The sequence below is a fragment of the Molossus molossus genome, unplaced genomic scaffold (genome assembly GCF_014108415.1).
Source record: "Molossus molossus isolate mMolMol1 unplaced genomic scaffold, mMolMol1.p scaffold_m16_p_1, whole genome shotgun sequence".
Lineage (NCBI taxonomy): Eukaryota > Metazoa > Chordata > Mammalia > Chiroptera > Molossidae > Molossus > Molossus molossus.
Window position 1 is genome coordinate 41,545,735 of NW_023425344.1, and position 21,020 is coordinate 41,566,754.

The 21,020-nt window shown below is 33.5% G+C and overlaps 1 pseudogene; it reads left to right on the forward strand.

The window, feature by feature from the left end:
- Positions 1–18,543: 18,543 nt before the first annotated feature.
- On the forward strand, positions 18,544–19,106 carry LOC118616665 (annotated as a pseudogene).
- Positions 19,107–21,020: the final 1,914 nt, after the last annotated feature.

A 21,020-nucleotide genomic window follows, 5' to 3' on the forward strand; every position in this document is an offset into this window, starting at 1 on the left:
TGCTTTTTTTTTTTTAAACAAGTATCTTTTTTTGTTGTGGTTGTTAATCCTGACCCAAGGATATTTTTCCATTGATTTTTAGGTAGAGTGGAAAGGAGGGAGGGGGAGAGAGAGAAACATCAATGTGAGATAGACACATCAATTGGTTGCCTCCTGCACCACCCTGACCGGGATGGGGGTATGCATCTGTACATGCCCTTGACTAGGAATCACACCTGAGACCCTTTGGTCTGAGGACGCATGCTTTAATCAATGAGCCAAACCAGCCAGGGCTGAAGACTTATTTATTATGTCAGTTTGGCTAAATCTCACCTTATCTATCTCTCAAATAAGCCCGTTACACTCTTTTAACCTTAGTTCTGGAGTAGTTTTGAGGGTTAAAATAAGATGCTATGTGGAAAACTACTTTATATTCCTAAAATTCCTAAAATGAGCCCTTACTGGTTTTGTTAATTTGTTAAACTTCTATTTTTAAGTTATTTAATTTCCAATTATATTCTGAATAAATCAATAGTGGTTGAACTTATTTTATTTTATTTTTTTAATTAATTAATTTATTTTTATTTTTGTTGCAAATATTTGTCCTTTTCAACCATTGACACCCTCCTCCCCATCTCTCTCCATCCAGTCCCCAGCTTTGTTGTCCATGTCCATCGGTTATGCATTCATGCATATAAGTTCTGTGGTTTATCTCCCTCGCTCCAACCCCTCTTCTGAGGGTTGTTAGTCGGTACCCTACTTTTACGTCTTTGGGTCTACCCTGTTCCTCAGACTGTTATGTTCATTATATTCCACAAATAAATGAGATCATGTGATATTTGCCTTTCTCGGCTTGGCTTGTTTCGCTTAGGATAATATTCTCCAGGTCCCTCCGTGTCATCTCAAAGGATAAAAGACCTTTCTTTCTTACAGCTGTATAGTACTCCATTGTGTATATGTACCACAGCTTTTTTATCTATCCATCCACTGATGGACCCTTGGGCTGTTTCCAGATCTTAGCAATTGTAAATAGTGCTTCTATGAACTTGGGGGTACATATATTTTTTCTGATTGGTGTTTCAGGCTTCTTAGGGTATATTCCTGGAAGTGGAATCACTGAGTCAAATGGCAATTTAATTTTTAATTTTTTGAGGAAACACCATACTGTTTTTTACAGTGGCTGCACAGTCTCCATTCTCACCAGCAGTGTAATAGGGTCCCCTTTATCCACAACCTCGCCAACACTTCTTGTTTGATGCTTTGTTGATGGTGGCCATTCTAACAGGTGTGAGATGATACCTCACTTTTGTTTTAATTTGCATCTCTCTGCTAATTAGTGATGTTGAACATTTCTTCATATGTCTCTTGGCCATTTGTATGTCCTGTTTGGAGAGGTGTCTAGTTAGCAACTCTGCCCATTTTTTAATTGGGTTCTTTGTCTTCCTTTTGTGGAGTTGTATGAGCACTCTATATATATTGGAAATTAACCCCTTATCTGATACATCATTGGCAATGATGTTCTCCCATACAGTGGGTTGCCTTTCCTTTTTGATGATTGTTTCTTTTGGTGTGCAGAAGCTTTTAGTTTGATGTAGTCCCATGTGTTCATTTTCTCCTTTGTTTCTGTTGCCTTAGGTGATGTATCAGTGAAAATTCTGTTCTGTATGATGTCTGAAATTTTGTTGCCTACAGCTTCTTCTAGGATTTTTATGGATTTGCAAGTCACATTTAAGTCTTTTATCCATTTTGTGTTTATTCTTGTGTATGGTGCAAGTTGATGGTCTAGTTTCATTTTTTTGCATGCAGCTGTCCAATTTTCCCAACACCAATTATTAAAAAGGCTGTCTTTACTCCATTGTATCCTCTTGCCACCTTTGTTGAATATTACTTGTACATAATGTTTTGGGTCAATTTCTGGGTTCTTTATTCTATTCCACTGATCTATATGCCTGTTCTTGTGTCAGTTCCAGGCTGTTTTGATTATAGTAGCTTTGTAGTATAACCTGATATCTGGTATTGTGATCCTGCCTACATTGTCCTTATTTTTCAAGATTGCTGTGGCTATTCAGGGTCTTTTTTGGTTTCATATGAAATTTTGAAGTATTTGTTCCAGTTCTGTGAAATATGTCATTGATATTTAATGGGGATTGCATTAAATCTATAGATTGATTTGGGTAATATGGACATTTTAATGATGTTAATTCTTCCAATCCATGAACAAGGTATGTGCTTCCACTTTTTTATATCTTCTTCTATCTCTTTTTTTAATGTCCTGTTGTTTTCTGTGAAGAGGTTCTTTACTTTTGTTGGTTAAGTTTATTCCTAGATATATTAATTTTTGCCACAATAATAAATGAAATTGTTTTTTTAGTTTCTCTTTCTGTGACTTCATCATTGGTGTATAAGAATGCTGTCAATTTCTTGATGTTAATTTTTTATCCTGCTACTTTGCCAAATTCATTTATTAAGTCTAATAGATTTCTGATGGCATCTTTAGGGTTTTCTATGTATAATATCATGTCATCTGCAAATAATGACAGTTTCGCTTCCTCCTTTCCAATTTGGATCCCTTTTATTTTTTCTTCATGTCTGTTTGCTATGGCAAAGAGTTCCAGTACTATGTTAAATAAGAGTGGCAAAAGTGGGCATCCTTGTCTTGTCCTGTTTTTAAGGGAAATGCTTTTAGCTTTTGCCCATTGAGTATGATGTTGTTTGTAGGTCTTTCATATATGGCCTTTATTATGTTGAGATATGATCTCTCTATTCCCACATTGCTGAATATTTTTATCAGAAATGGGTGCTGGATTTTGTTGAATGCCTTTTCAGCATCTATTGATATGATCATATGGTTGTTATCTTTCATTTTGTTTATGTGGTGTATCATATTTATTGATTGGCGAATCATCCCTGGGATGAATCCCACTTGGTCATGGTGAATGATTTTTTAAATTTATTGCTGGATCTGATTTGCTAGTATTTTGTTAAAGATTTTGGCATCTATATTCATCAGGGATATTGGCCTGTAGTTTTCTTTCTTTGTAGTGTCTTTTTCTGGTTTTGAAATTAGAATTATGCTGACCTCATGAAATGAGTTTGGAAGTCTTTCTTCTTCTTGAATTTTTCGGAATAGTTTGAGGAGAATGGGTGTTAGTTCTTCTTTGAATGTTCAGTAGAAGTGCCCCGTGAAGCCATCCAGGCCTGGGCTTTTGTTTTCTGGGAGAGTCTTGATTACATCATTAATTTTCTTAGTTGTTATTGGTCTGATCAAGTTTTCTATCTCTTCCCAGTTCAGTTTTGGGAGAATATGTGTTTCTAGAAATTTGTCCATTTTGCTTAGATTGTCCCCTTTGTGACTGTATAATTGTACATCATATTTGTTAACTATCCTTTGTATTCCTGTGATGTCAGTTATTACTTCTCCCCTTTAATATCTAATTTTGTGTATTTGGGTTCTCTCTCTCTATTTCTTTGTGAGTCTAGCTAATGGTCTATCAATCTTGTTTATCTTTTTGAAAAACCAGTTCTTTGTTTCATTGATCCTTTAAATTGTTTTTGTTTTGTTTTTTTTCCTGGTCTGCATGTTGTTTATTTCTGGTCTGATCTTTACTATTTCCTTTCTTCTACTTGCTCTGGGTTTTTTTTTGTGTGTGTTTTTTTTTTTATTGTTTGCTTCCTAGTTATTTAAGTTGTGAGGTTACAAAATCAATTAGAAATTTTTCTTGGCCTCTAGTACTCTGAACTTCCCCCTCAGAACTGCTTCTGCTGCATGCCATAGCTTTTGAGTTGTTGTGTGTTCATTTTCACTGGTTTCCAGGAAGTTTTAATTACTTGCTTGATCTCTATGGTAACCCATTCATTGTTCAATAACATGCTATTTGGCCTTCATGTTTTGAAATGCCTTTGCATGTTCTTGTTGCAATTGATTTTTAGTTGCATGCCACTGTGATCTGAGAAGATGCTTAATATGATTTCAATCTTCTTGAACTTGTATAGACTTAGTTTGTACCCTAACATGTGGTCTATCTTTGAGAATGTCCCATGTGTACTTGAGAAGAATGTGAATTCTGCAGTTTGGGGTGTAATTCTCCGTAGATATCTATTAAATCCATTTGATGCAGTGCTGCATTTAGAGTCTCTGTTTCCTTGTTAATTTTTTGTCTAGAGGATCTATCCAGTGATGTCAGTGGAGTGTTGAAGTCATCTGCTATTATATTGCTGTCAATTTCTCCTTTGAAGTCCTCCAGAAGATTTTTAATATATTTTGGTGCTCTTATATTGGATACATATATGTTACCAAGGTGATATCTTCCTGATGAATAGATCCTTTTAATATTATGTAGTGGCCTTCTTTGTCTCTAGTTATGGCCTTCATTTTGAAATCTATTTTATCAGATATGAGTGTTGCTACCCCAGCTTTTTTTCCTTTTTGCTTGCTTAAAAGATTTTTTTCCATCCCCTCACCTTTAACCTATGTGAGTCTTTTGTTGTGAGGTGGGTCTCTTGTAAGCAACATATATGTGAGTCATGCTTTCTTATCCAATTAGCTATTCTGTGTCTTTATTGGAGCATTCAGTATTTTTTACAATTAAGGTGATTATGTACATATTTATTGGCATTTTTGTTTAGTGTGGTTATTTTTTTTTCTTCTATTTCTTCTACTAATTACTGCAGTCCTTTTATCATTTCTTGCAGTGCTGGTTTGGTGCTAATATATTCTCTTAGCCTTTTTTTGTGTGTCTGGAATCTCTTTATTTGACCTTCTAATTTGAATGATAGCCTTGCTGGATAGAGTAGTCTTGGATTCAGATCCTTGTTTTTCATGACCTTGATTACTTCATGCCACTCCCTTCTGGCCTGTAGTGTTTCTGTTGATAAGTCAGCCTTATGGGAGTTCCTTTGTAGCCTGTTGCGTATCTCTTGCTGCCTTTAGGATTCTCTCTTTGTCTTTAATTTTTGGCATTTTAATTACTATGTGTCTTGGTGTGGGCCTGTTTGGGTTCTTCTTACTTGGGGCTCTCTGTGCTTCTTGAACTCGAATGCCTTCTTTCTTCATCAAGTCAGGGAAATTTTCTGTCACTATTTCTTCAAGTATATTCTCTAACCCTTGCTCATTTTATTCTTTGGGGACTCCTATGATGTAAATATTATTACATTTCTAGTTGTCCCACAGTTCTCTTAAGCTGTCTTCTTGTTTTTTCCTTTTTGTTTTCTGATTGGTTGATTTTTTTCTACCCTGTCTTCTAATTCACTGATCCAGGCCTCAGCTTTCTCTGTTCTTCTGTTTAGTCCTTCCAACGTGTTCTTAATTTCTGTTATGTCATTCATCATTTCTTCCTGGTGGTTTTTAATTTCCAGTTGGTTGATTTTCAGTGTTTGTGTGTCTTTACTCATGATGTTGATGTTCTTACTCATGCTGTTGAGCTCCCTCAAGATCATGGCTCTGAGTTCTCCATTTGATAACTTGTTTAACTGTATTTTATTTTATTTATGTCATCTTTGGTAGAGGTTTCTTGTTCTTTCATTTCGGATTTGTTTTTTTTGTTTGTTTGTTTGTTTGTTTCACCATTTTGGCTATCTCCTTGGGTTTTGGAGCCTGCAAAATTTTCAGTGTGGGTATTGGTGTTCTGCTGTTTGTAGCTACCTCCACTGGGTTTGGATAAGTGTGGGAGGACCCATGTTCAATATCACTGTCAAGTCTTAATTTCCTGGGTAGATTTGAAAGCCCATGAAAGGTTCAGTTATTCTCTAGTTTTTTGTCTGTAGGCTATTAGTCTCAATTATTCAAGGTCTTGGGTTGTAGCCCTCAGCTGCATGAAAAACTCTCTTAGGTGTTCAGTGTAAAAGAATTTCCAGAAAGTGGAGCAGATTCTGGTTGTAAATGAGACTCAATTTGCATTTTTTTGGCCCAACTGAGTGGGGTTGAATCTCCAAGGGAGGTGCTGCTCCTTCTCCCCAGAGCTCGAGGAAGGAACAAGATGGCCACTGTCCTGTGTGGCCATGACTCGGAAACAACTCTGAGTGACCCTCAAATCTGGGGTGTACCCACAGAGTTCAAGTCCTGTACACCCTCCCTCTGTTGGAGCCCAAGGTTGGAGTACCTGTAGTAACTTAGAGCTCTGTCTCGGCCCTCTGTGTTGTGGAGCCAGCTTGGGATTTTAACCTCGAGGGCGCTGCCCACAGCTAAAACTGCTGCTGTCCATGGGCATCCCAGCCCACTGCCCTCTCATGCCTCTGCAGCCCTACCAGGCTCGATTCAGTGTCCCTGGTAACATGGTCCTCTTCAGCTGCTTTTCTGTTGCTTTTTCCCAACGATTTGTCTTTATTTTAGTTGTAATTCCAGTTTGGTCCTGGGAGATCATCTGTGTAGCTTTTATTCACTCTGCCACCATTTTTTGTCTCCTATTTTTTTTTTATTACCTTTTTTTTTTGGTTAAATGACTATAAAGAAGAAATATAATTATGACAATTATGATACATTTAAGAAAAAATAAAAATGATAATGATAGATGATAGTCATATAGGCTACATCATTATTTTCAGTGAAATATCTGAAACATCTCTAAAAGTTTGGCCATAACTTGCTGAAAAAGAATATTGTCAGTTATGTAGTTATTTATCATTTATGTCTTAGAATAAGACATTTACTTTCTCTTTTGTACACGTATAGGATAATGCTATTGGATTACATGACAGAAAGCCATTCTTTAATCAATGTTTTCTATCTGACCTGGAAAGATAAAACTACATTGTGGCGATCACACATGGAACAATCTCAATATCACAGTTTACACACTATATCTAAATTTCACTTTGTCAAAGTATACATTTTAGAAGTTAAACACATGATTCTCATAAATATATAAAATGAACATGTGATAAAGGTATCATTCAACTCATTAATGATGGAACCAGCAAGACAGTAAGTCTTATTCAAAAATATTTAAAGATGAGAATATTTATAAGCAACTTAAAAGAAGAATATTGAAATAAGAATGTTAGTTTAGTGACAAAACTGGTTAATGTTCTACAAAGCTATAAATTTTAAGCCTAGGGGTGATTATTTCTTCCAGACCAAAATCTACATGATAATATGCATGTTTATTAAAATTTTTAACAATCTTACTCAAAGTTATAACCCAGAAGAATGTTTCTGTTTTTGACTTTGCTATTTACTTTTTGATCAGTGCCCAGACACTCTAAATTTATAAGTTACTAGGGATTGAATTGTGTCCCTTTGTATGTCGAAACCTAACCTCCAGTGTGATGGTAGTGGGGAAGGGGCTCTTGGGAGATAATTGGGGTTAAATGAGATCACAAGAGTAGGTTTTTCATGATAAAATTAGTGGCTTTATTTGAAGAAAAAGAAAGAAGGATCACTCTCTCTGCATCTTGAGAAGTCCTAGCAGAAGGCAGCACTTTAAGAGGGAAAAGTAGAACAATTTGTGAATGAAGTTGTGCAGCAAGCATGATAGTAAGTAGCATTCGAAACCTGTCATGGAAATGGTTGACAAAACTCAGGCTGTTACACGTAGAAATACATATCATGGAAATGTCCAACAAAACTCAGACTTCACATGTAGAAAAGCAAATTGTCAAGGGGTGCATACTAACTGTCTTTAATTTTTAGGTAATCACATGTAGAAGGAACATTGAACTCTTTTATTTATTTTCATTTATTTATTTATTTTTCTGGTTCGTGCCCCCAGCGGGAACCAAACCTGGGACTCCCTGGTCCGCAGGCCAAAGCTCAACTGCTGAGCCAAACTGGCCAGGGTGAACTTTTTTATTTCTTATCTCATTATAAAAATAACTAAGACTAGTAATCAATAGTTTTGGCTTATTATAGAGACATTTGAGACAGCGAGAAATGTACGGAGATGCAGTAATTCATCCTGGCATTCATTTCATTCACCAGAGGCGCACGATCCCTAACATTTGAGCTATTTCATTTTCATGCTATTTTACTCATAGAATTTTACCCGAATAAATGTTATACATTTTTTCCAACAAATACATTATTCTTGTCATAATTCTCTCCATATTAAACTTTACTTTGTAGATTGACAATATTATAAGTATTATCATTATACAATTGACATTATGACATATATAGTTAATTTAAATGAGCAATTATTATGAACAAATTATTAATTTGGAATGTATTTTTAATTAGATGGATTGGTTTTTATTCAGTTAGTTTATATATTACACCAGAATATTACACTATTAATTATTTCACTATAATTTATTTTAGTTTTATAGATGTGAGTCCTGAAAAGGTTTATCTGCATGACAAAAGTAGTTGGGAAATTTGTTATTGCAATGTAACTCAATTATTTTGGTCACCAAATGAATTATGTGACAAAAATCACAGTGTTATATCTTTAAAGTTATTTTTAATTATTTTCTAGCTGAGAATTTGATGTTCTCTAATTTTCTTTAAAGCAAAGAGTTGGAAATCCTGTTTTACAAAGTGATTTGTTACTCACTCATTAGAGTCATTAACTTTCTCACTACTGATACCATTATTTCAAACTGTTATATCTATTTTGGGCATTCTGAGGGTTTTACACCCTTGGGTAATGCACTCTGTTAATATTAGAAAAGGGGTGAGAAATCTACCCTCCTTTTAGAATGTGGGAGATGGATATTTGTGAAGGTGAGATGGGAAAAGACAAAATCAGATGTGCTCCGAAGTATCCAAAGCATCTAAGACACTGATTGTCACTGCCCAATCTGAGAAAAAAATTGTATGTGGAAAAAAATGAATGAATGAAATAAATGAATAACAGTCTCTATGAGCTTGGGAGAGGATCATTTTATTAAAGATGAGAGTTCATCATGTTTAGTACTTTAGATTGACTGCTCAGAAGTTTTGCCATTGCTGTACAACATATTTGATGGAACATAAATGATGGTTCACCAGGGACCTTGTGAAAGTGACTTATGTGTCTTGGAGGTTATTCACATTGATTCAATTCCATTTGACTAGGATAGTTCAGATTACTAGAGGGCATTTTAAATTAAAAAATGGTTGTTGTTCTTACATTTCCCAGTCTGTTTAGTATGAAGTTATAGTTTATAGAGGATAACTATATATATGCAAGTGCATATACTTTTTAATATATATTTTCAGCTGCACATTCATTAGAATTATAAAAACAGTTATTTTTAATCAAACATCATGAATATTTATATTATAGTTTATACATATATGCTTACTGATACTTATATAACTCCAAATAACTTTATATACTATGTCAACAGTATATAATATATACATTAGGAAGTATTACATGAACATTCTCTCTGAAATATTGTCCAACATTACCGTCCACTTTTGTGTTCAAGATAAAATTATGAAAGGAATTAAATAACCTTCTTAATCTGAGCTTGCTTTGTAGTCATAGTAATTATTTATGTAGTTTCTTCACATTGCCTTCAAAAACATATTGAAAGGAATATAAACTAAGCTATGATATGACTGTAGACTTTTACTCTTTATCTAGAGTGAATTTTTGGCCCATATTACATATGGAACATAGAGATAGGAATAAATGCAAATATATATGTATTTTTGCAGATAAATAGATGCAGTTAGATCAATCATCAATTTTTTTTCATATTTTAATGCAAGGAGTTTATAATGAAATGCAAACTAGTGGTTTATGTAATATCTCAGAAATTAGTGAATTAGGAGATAAAGATGCAGTGATAGGTGTTTTTAATCCCGATTTTTATTTTGCATTAGTGTAGTTATATGTATACCCAACATATTGACAAATATTAATTATAACTCTAAGTGTCAGAAATCCTAGTAGAGATTACAGAAAAGATTACATTTCAAAGGAGAACAACAATAAAATAATTTTATTAGTGTAGAATTAAAAAGTAAAAAAGAAATATCTTAAGCCTTACTTTTATTTATCATTCTATTTATTAGCATGTGAACTTCTTGAAATCCAAAAATATTGACATTAAACATTTTATTCTACACATATACAACACAGCAGATAATTTAAAAAATTAGATTAGATTTTTTTGATCACCATTTATCCCCTCTATTTTTATTTTTTATTTATTTTTTTTATCCTCACCCGAGGATATTTTTCCATTTTTTGTACAGATAGAGTGGGAGGGAGAGAGAGGAAGGGAGAGAGAGAGAGAAACATCGACGTGAAGGGACACATCGAGTGGCTGCCACCCGCACGACCAACCAGGGCTGGGACAAACTGCAACCGAAGTACGTGCCCTTAGCGGGAACCGAACCCGGGTCTCTCCAGACCGCAGGCCGACGCTTTAACCGCTGAGCCAAACTGGCCAGGGCTATCCCCTCTATTTTTGACTGAATATATACTAAATACAATGACTGATTTCTTGTGTTATAAGGTACTATAAAATATACTTTTATTAACTACATATTGATTTTATTTAGATAAGGTATATTCATTTTAATTTGGTACTCCTCACAAATCTGAATGCTTATTCAGAAGAGATATATGATTAAGAATTCCATTTTCTCCATGGCCGGTTTGGCTCAGCAGTTAGAGCATCAGCCTGTAGACCAGAGAATCTCGGGTTTGGTTCCTGCTAAGGGCATGTACCTCAGCTGTAGTTTGTCCCTGCCCCGGTTGGGGTCATGTGGGTGGCAACCATTCTATGTGTCTTTCTCACAATGATGTTTCTCTCTCTTTCTCCCTTTCTCCCTCCAGCTCTATCTGAAGATAAATGCAAAAATGTTTTCAGATGAGGATTAAAAAAAAAAAGAATTCCATTTTCGGGCTTATGTCAACTCAGATATACTTGTAAACTGTCAGATGCCAATAAGTTAAACACATGATAGCAACTTATACTGCATTACATAAGTTCTTTGATATATAGAAAACAAATATTTTTTTTCACTTACACTCTAACTATATCTTTATTTCTCTTAAAAAGATAAGATTTTTCTCTCCTCATATTGGTGAATGTGTTTTAGGGCTATATAAAGATTGATTTGGGATTTTAGTAAGGAGTTTATGATAATGAAAGTTTAAGTCTCAGCTTGTGTGTGTATGTGTGTGTGTTTAGCAATTAGTTATATGATAAATACTTTCCTAAGAAATACTATTTATAATCATAACCTATTGTCAGAGACCAAAATTGAAAAATAACAGAAGTTAAAACAGTCTAAAAGCAAGCAGTCTAAGGTCAAGAACAGATATGGTGGCTCTATTTGAAACATAAAAATATATCCCATGGTTCTAGATGGCTCTCTAAGTTCTAGTTATAACTTCCACATTTCAGTTATTAGGAAGGATATATATACATATATCTATATCTATATCTATATCTATATCTATATCTATATCTATATCATCTATATCTATATCTATATCGTTCCTCCCTTTAAGAATACTTCTTGTCACCCAGCTGTTGTGGCTCAGTGGTTGAGCATTGACCCATGCACCGGGAGGTCACTGTCAGGGCATATGCCCAGGTTGTGGGCCAAATTCCCAGTGAGGGGCATGCAGGAGGCGGCCAATCGATGTTCTCTCTCATCGATGTTTCCATCTTTCTCTCTCTCTCCCTTCCTGTCTTTCTAAAATCAATAAAGAAAAAAAGATTTAAAGAATACTTCTTGTACAAAATACTTTCACTTATGTTTCACTCATCAGAAAGTGGTTGTGCTTGGCTGCAAGGAGGTTTGGAAATGTAGTCTTTGTTCTAAATGTCCCTATGCCTAGCTAAAATGTAAATATTTTATTAGATGAAGAAGAGTTTGGAACTTAGTAAAAAATTAGTCATCTATGTTAGAGCTACATTGATATACATATGAAAAATATAGTTAAGTGATCAGAAGAATATAGTTTAGTGATCAAAATATGAAAAATACAAATATTTCATATAGATTATGGTGAAATTTTATATCTATCATATATACACATCTGTACACTTATTATTAAATTGATATAAGGAAGGTAAACAGTATTTTTTAAAAATATGTTTTCATTGATTTTTTAGAGAGAGAGAAACATCAGTGTAAGAGAGAAACATCAATCGGCTGCCTCCTGCACAACCCCTCCTGGGGACTGAGCCTTGACCAGGAATTGAACTGGGACCTCTCAGTCCATGGGAAAATGCTCAATCCACTGAGCCACCCCAGATGGGCGGTAAACAGTATTTTTAAGAGACCAAATACATGTACCAAAACCACAGTGCTACTTATTCCATTGACATTGAAATAGCCAATTAAAAATAGTTTGTATACATATTGCAAGATATGCAAATTTGGCTTAATACCCCTTGACTAAACACGAGTTCTTTCAACAAATCAAGTTTAGGTACTTCTTGAATATAAAACAGTCTATCTCATTAAAAAGTCGTACAAAGGGAAAAAAATCTACCTAAATATCTATCTACATTTATAAATATATATCCATATCTGCATTTAGATCTGTAGTTATAGAATGTGGCAAAGAAGCTGCTTTAGAATAATTTTTAAAAAGTAGAAGTGGACTGTTATACAATCAATGGAGTTCTATAAATATCCATTATTTCGAGTTGATTGACAGTGCTGTTAATTTCATCTATATCATTGCTGCCTGCTTAATCTGTAAATTACTGAGATGGGAGTTGAAATGTCCAACTTTCATTGTTGATTTGTCTATTTCTCTTTTTTATTATATCAGTTGTTCTTCACGTGTTTTGATTCTCTGTTGTTAGTTGCATACAATGAGAATCCTTTCTTGTGTCTTCTAGCTTCTAGGGTTTGCTGGAAATTCTTGACATTCTTTGGCTTCTATCTGCACAGCTCAGTCTCTAACATGTCTTCACATGACATTCTCACCTGTATGTCTGTATCCTAATTTTCCTCTTTTCATAAGGATACCAGGAATATTGGATTTATGGCTTGTCTTGATATTATACACCCTCATCTTAATTATATCTACAAAAACTATACTTCCAAATAAGGTTGCATTCATAGGTTCTGGGTGGACGAGGATTCTTGGGGAACATTATTCAACCCAGTGTTTTGCCCTAGAGTTTACAATATACATTTTTTAAAATAATAAGATCGCCTTTAAATAATGCTATAGAGGCATACCTCATTTTATTGTGCTTCACTTTATTGCATTTCTCAGATGTTGCATTTATCACAAATTAAAGGCAAGACCCTCAACCAGCAAAAATATTACGACCCACTTTATTGTGAAACTCACATTATTATAGGCTTGGATCAAAACCTGCATTTCTGAGTTATGCTTAGACCACGTGTGGCAATGGTTCTTATAATGGAATTTTTCATTTCCTCTTTCCACTGTGACTTTTCATTCACTTCACTTTTATATATCCTCCAAACATCTAATACATTTTTGCGATTATTCTTTTAAATAGTCATAGTTATCTTTTAAGGGCATTAAAAATAAGAAAGATAATCTACTATATTTTAACTTCATTCCTTTGTGACACTTTTTCCTTCTTTATGTAAATTCAATTTTTGACCTATATTATATTTCTTCTGCACGAAGAATGTTAAAATTTTTGCAGGGCAAATCTACTAACAATGAAATAATGAAGCCTCTCAGTTTTTGTTTTTCTGAGAAATTATTATTTTTCTTTTCTTTTGAAGGATATTTGTCCTGGATATAGAATTCCCATTTGGCAGGATTTTAAAAAAATAACATTTTAAAGACTTCATTCTACTGTCTTACTGCCTACATGACTTCTAAAGTAAAGTCTTCTGTAATTTTTATCTTTATTTCTCTGTGGTTAATCATTCTCCTACCCCTCAATCTAATTGTATTCAAGACACTCTCTTTGTGTTTGGCTTCTTTGTTTGATGATGATATTCCCAGGGGTGGGTATCTTTGGTATTTATTGTACTTGGTATACTTTGAACTTTTAAAATCTGTGTTTTGATGTTTGTTAGTATTTTTCAAAAAGTTTAGGTCATATTTTTTATCCTGTCTGTTCATTTATCTTCTCCTTTAATATTCCAATTATATATATCATATACAATTTGAAATTACTATAAGGTTGTTGAATATTCTCTTCTGTTATTTTTATTATTTTTTTCTTTTATTTTAGCTTTAGTACTTTTAATTGATCTACATTCAACTGAAATTATTTTCTTCACTGTGTTGACTAATGAGCTCATCAAAGGTAGTCTTTATTTCATATATATATATATATATTTTAAAGTATGTTTTTATGAATTTCTTTAGAGAAAAAGGGAAAAAGGAAGGGAGAGAGAGACAGAAACATCAATGTGAGAGAGGTACATAGATGCCTCCTGCACGCCCTCTCAGACCATGGGATGACGCTCAGTTCACTGAGCCACACTGGCCGGGCTCTCCTACTATGTTTCTAATTTATAGTTTTTCCTTTTGATTCTTTCTAAGATTTTATTTCCTTGCTGAAATTGTCCATCTGGTTTTGCATGGTATTTGTCATTTCCATTAGAAATTTTAACATATTAATCATATTTATTCTAAATATTCTGGTAATTTCAACATGCGTACCATATTGGATTCTCCTTGGGTAAATTATTTTATCTCTTTAGATTGTGTTTTTATTAACTTTTGGCATGTCTTGGATATTTATTTCATTGGAAACAAGTTTCATGGTGGATAATGAGGCTAATGGAGTATAGTGTAAGGAATTATGTTAATCTAGCTGAAAATTGAACCATGTTTGTTGGCTTTGGGACTTCTCTATGTGCTGCTCTTCAGAGTTTTCTATGAAATTTTCCACTGTATCCCTGTTATTGTTATTGGATTTTATTAATATGGTGGTAGGCTGTGAAGGAGTGTGTTCTCTAATTACTGAGTAAAATCTCAATCTGCATAATAGACCTGTCTTGGGAGTATGGCCTTCAGAAATTTTCTGCTCCTCCCTCACGGTTGAGTTTTCTTCCTCCCTTCTCTATAACCTCTTCCCATGCTGGAGTCACTATGCTCCAGTGTCCCCAGTCTGTGTCCGTGAAGCCCTCTGTCGTATATAAAAGTTTTCTTTCTTTCTACACGAGACAGGGTTGGAAGTGGGTAGAGCAAAGTTCTTTCCCCAAGGTTGAAATGGAATTACACTGGTATCCTTTGGTACTAGTTTGCTCCATAAGGGAAAGAATGATCTGACCAGTTTCACAGTGATACTCTTCCTCTCCCCTTGCCAGGGCCCTGGGTGGGAGGCAGGGGCAGCTTTCCCAAACTTCTTTTTAATCTGTGTGACAGCCTAGCAGAATACCTAAAAGAAAACCTAGAAACCTGAGCCCACTGCTGTGTGAGTATAGTCCCCAGAGGCTTTTTTCTGGCATCCTAGCCCATATTTGTCCTTGAGCTAATAGTCAAAATTTGTAGTTTAATGTTCCTACTGGCTTATATGACTTTAAGCTGCTTCTCTCAAGATAAGCAGTTGCTCAGACCTTGTATTTCCCTGGAGGTATCTGTCTCTCCAGATTTCAGGACGGTGGTTTTCTCTGTGATCCCACTTATCTGTGGGTCCAAAAAAAGTTGTAGCTTTTTATTTTGTCTAGCTTTCTGTAAGAATGAGAATGATGATGTCCACACTCTTTACTCTTCTAAACTAAAACCAGAGCCTTTATATGATATTGTAGGTAAATAAAAACAATAGCAAAAAATAAGGAATATTAATCTGATTGGGCAATATCATGAAAAAAGGGGTGTTTCTACCATATATTTAAAACAGCTTTTCACTCTAGTTAGTATTACAAAGAGAGGTATTACAAAGAGAGGTATTATTTTCTAATTTTTTATTATTAATTTATATTACAAACATGTTATTAATTTGTAATTACTACATAAAGAGCATTAGGTATATGCTCATTTTAGTTTCAAAATCATATAAAATCAAATATTTAAATGACATAAAAAGAACATGAACATTGTAAGCATTTATATCAAACTAATCAATGGAACTAAATTTTGCATTTGTTTTTTAAACTTCCAGGTAGCCAGAAAAATAAGTCAGGTAAACACGATCAGTTACCTAGTGTTCCTCAGCATGTCCTCAGAGAAATAAAACTTCTTAGTGCTAAATTACACAAGACATTTCTCAGTTAAAAATGTATTTCATAAGAGAAACATGAAATAATGTTCTAAAAATTGCTACAATAAACTTTGCAGTCATATATTGAAACATATGAAAGTTAAAAGTGAATTATAAATTATTTTCAGTCATAGATAACTCAATCAAGACAGTTCTGTAAAAGATAAACTAATTTGTTCTAATTATTATAGTATCCTCATTACTCATTTTGGTTCTAGAATAAGATTTATAAAATTTGTAGAAGGAGATATTGCACTCAAATTTTGTGATAGCCAACTTCTAACATAACTCTCAGTGTTCTCTGACTTCTGGTATTCAGAGCATTGTGCAATTTCGTCCCACATTGGTCTGTATGATCAAGAAAATATGGCAGAAGTGATGGTATATGGCTTCTGAGGCTAGGATGATATACAAAGCATTGTGACTATTTCCTATGCTATCTTTTTCTTGGAACATTGGCTCTGGGGAAAACCAATTGTTATCTCATACAGACACTCACATACTCCTATGGAAAGATCCATGTGGCAAAGAACTGGAAACTGTTGCCAACAACCATTGGAAGGGGATCTTTCAGCTGCAAATAACTTTCCAAATGACTGTGGTTGCAGCCAACACATCCGACAACAACATGATTATAGTCTCTGAGACAGAACCAACCAACTAAGCTACTGCCAGATACCAGACTCACAGAATCAGTGTTGTTTTAAGTTGCTAACTTTTGTTACACAAAAATAGATAACTAATTTGTATAGCTTCTCTCAAGTCTTTCCTAGATTTAATTTGTCTTATCTAGATTTGGGACAAAAATTTAAAATCAGGGCATAGATGGACTGCTGAAAAACTGGTTTTAAGTATTGCTTTTAATTTTAAACATTGGTTGCATGTAGCATATTCAGCTTTCAATAAGATCTCAATAAAAATTTAGAAACTTTACTTAATCTTGTGGAATTTGAGATCATCTTAATAACTACACAAATTTAGGTTTTACTCATTAATTTAATAAATATTTAAATACATATTTAAATTAAAAATATTAAATTAGCCTGGACCATGTGGCTTAGTGGTTGAGTGTTGACCCATGCACCAAGAGGTCACTGGTTCGATTCCTGGTCAGGACCCATCCCCAAGTGATGAGCCAAATCCCCAGTGGGGGGCATGCAGGAGGTGGCCAATTGGTGTTTTTTCTCATTGATGTTTCTATCTCTCTCTCCCTTCCTCTCTAAAAATCAATAAAGAAAAAAAAAATATTAAATTAAATAAATATTTATAGCCTACTCCTTGCTTGCATTGTGTGAGCATTTGGTTAAACATACAGATTTATACTTTCCTTTTGTGTGGAATAGTTCTATTTCTGTTCTACTTTGTGAGCAGGTTCTCAGTAAAAAATCAGAGGCATTACACTGAAAATCTGAACAGTGAAATGACTGGAAATTTTCACTAGACTTTAAAACACTAGGGTTGGAAAATCAATACACTTCTTATAGATTATCTGATTGTAAGTAATTTGGTTTATTAGTGGACCTGCCAGAATTAATTATAAGCAAAATGTTCCTGTAGATAGCTGAATGAATTGTCTTGCTATATGCTATAACTTGATATACACCTGATTTTAGTAGACTACCTATCAAAACCAATGGTTTGGGTTTAGGATCAGCTATCATTGAGCTCTTATATTTGGTGGTATGCTCTATATTAAAATAAAAATGTAAAAAGATGTGCAGAAAACAATAATATTGGTTTGGAGAAGTTTTTTCATCAATAAAAGTTTGGTATTTCACTCTATAAGAGTAGTTTATTCAATAAAAATGTATAGTGGTCATTTCAGGTAAATAATCATACCTAATTGACACAAATAGGTCACTATTTGTTTAAAAATACATGTCAACATGTTAAATACACAAACACACACTTTCAAAAATTAAATCCTGACATGTGAATTCCATCACTGTTCTGTCGTGAACACGACTGTGCTCACAGGCACTCCGCCCCAGCACCAACGTAATCTTCTCTACCTCAAGTCTAACATCTGGAGCCGACTGAAAGTCATGCCTAATTACTCTGTCAAAGCTGTCATACTTCACTCAGATAGATGTTAGCTTCTGAGAAAAGAAAGAGCATCAATGCAGAAAGAACTCCAAAGCACTTCAATAATTTGCCATTACTGGAGCATATGATGTTTCAGATAAGCAAAACTGTATTGATTATGGAAAATAGGCTTGTTTTCACTCAAAGAGTTACCACAATTTATTTTGGAGGGTAACAAGGCAAGAGTACCTATGGAGGTTCTGAACTGCTCATTAAAGTATGTTGTATTCTTTATCTTGATGGCAGACTTTCTTAACAAAATTGAAAAGTATGTATAATCTATGGTTTTATATGATTGAAGTTAGAATAGCAAAGATTGTTGAAGGTGATTATAATTACATGATCTGCAGGGTAATGTTAAAATTTCAATAATATTTAAGTGAATATTAACAATACATACGTAAGGAGCTCTTTGCTGTATATACTGAGAGGATGAAGACCATACTCAGCAATGAGATTGTCAGACAACTTAGAAAACATTGACATCTCTCTGAAGGAGTGCACAATTATTGTGAAAGGCCCCAGAGGTGCCCTGCAGAGGCACCTCAGTCACTTTAACGTAGAACCCAGTCTCCTTGGAAAGAAAAAGAGGCTCCAGGTTGGGGAAATAGAAGGGAATAGCCATTGTTCGCACTGTCTGCAGTCACGTACAGAACATGATTGAGGGTGTTACACTGGGCTTCAATTACAAGATGAGGTCTGTATACACTCTCTGCCCCATCAATATTGTTATTCAGGAGAATGGTTCTCTTATTGAAATCAGAAATTTCTTAGGTGAAAAATACATCCGCAGAATTTGAATGAGGACAAGCATTGCTTGTTCAGTATCTCAAGCCTAGAAAGATGAGTTGATTCTTGAAGAAGCTGACTTTGAACGTGTAGCAGTTAGCTGCTTTGATTCAGCAAGTCACAACAGTTAAAAACAGGATATCAGAAACTTTTTGGATGATATCTGTGTTTCTGAAAAAAGAACAGTTCAGCAGGCTGATGAATAAGATCTCAGTTGTCCAACTATAGAAACAGAAAGATGCAGAATGATCCCTGAGACTCACCTGCAATATTTTAAAGAAGCAATAAAAAGCCATATATTGAAAAAATATGTACGTAAGGAAACATTATATATTTACTCTATAAAATTTATTTTTCTCCATTTTAAATAAAATTGGTAATAATAATTTTATGATCATAATCAAATCTTAGATAGGTTTTTATTTATTTCAATTTGTAGAAAAATTTTTGAGGCAGTACCAATTGGAATTTTCTATAAAATTTCCAGTGTTCCTAAATTTATAAAAATTAAGAATATATTTTGTACATCATGTTAAAACATTATAATGTGGTTGCATAAAGAATACTTTTTTTATAACTTACTCTCTATAATACTATTAACTTTGTGCATCCCCAAAAAATAGTTTAGAAACCTATTTCTCTAGCAAAGTTCAGATGATTAGACTTCTGAAGTAAGGGACACCACCTTGACAGAATCTTCTGTTTCGCAGAAAGCAGAGTTCAGAAAGTTTACATGTATACATATATATGTACATATAGTATTTATATTTATAATTGTGTATTATACACAAATATAAATGTACATTTATATGTATTTAAAAATGTATTTAATTATAAACATAATTTTATGCATATATGTATATATAAATATATATTTTATATATTTATATATTATATACATATATTTATATATAAGTTCTCTATATATACATATATAATATATGTATACATTTATATATTTATGTGTATATGTATATATAGATATATATTTATGTGTGTGTATATATGTATATATATACATCTATATCTATATCTATATCTATATCTATATCTATATCTATATCTATATATAGAGAGAATTTAGGTCTGAGTTCAACAATTTAGGGAGAGTCATGTAGGAAACTGAGGAATAGTTTGCTTTGTGACATAATAGCTTAATAGATTAACACCACAATGTTAATCAAGAGTAAACTATCTGTCTGGAAAATTGTTTTGAGGTATTTTCTGAAGTACAGGATACCATTATATATAAATCTATAGTTTTATTATCCTATGGAAGAATGTATTAGAATATGCAGTCATTATCACGTGTGATGATTTCTACCATCTTATAAAGAAATGTCTATCTATCTATCTATCTATCTATCTATCTATCTATCTATCATCTATCTATCTATCTATCTATTGGGAGGAAGATTTTTAAATTATCCTTTTTTTCCAACATTTTTATCGCTGGATATTTATATTTAAAACTGATTTCTAAAATAAAACTATTGTAGAAAGAAGTTTTATGATTATTTTTAAATGAATCTTCTTCATAGTTATGCAAATGTTTGTTTTTTTTAACTTGTTTTAGTGTGTTATATAATTGGAATGTCACTTTTGTTGTATATTTTCTATGGAGTATTTATTTTGTTTGTTAGAGAGAAAGGAAGGGAGAAAGAGAAAAAAAGAGAAAGAGAGAGAGAGAGAGAGAGATCAATTTCTTGTCCCACTAATTTATGCATTCATTGGTTGCTTCTTGTATGTGCCCTGACCAAAGGTGAACCTGTAACCTTGGGGTTTCAAGACAATGCTCTAACCAACTGAGCCACTTGGCCAAGGCTATGGAGTATTTTTTGTAAGTAACAGAAAATATTACTGAAGACATTTTTTTAAAAAACAATATTTAAATTATTTTAAAGTTCAATAGCAAATTTAGCATGGTCTGAATTTTGTATAAGTTATTTCCAAACAATGGTAGTAGAAAGCAGAAGTCATATCAAGTAAAAGTCCACAGTTAGGATTAGCTCTTTGTCAACCTTATTTACCCAATCTCACTCTTAAATTTTCTATGCACCTTATATATTTTATAAAGTAAATATAATTGCTTTCACAGAATTTAGGCAGGATTATCGTAC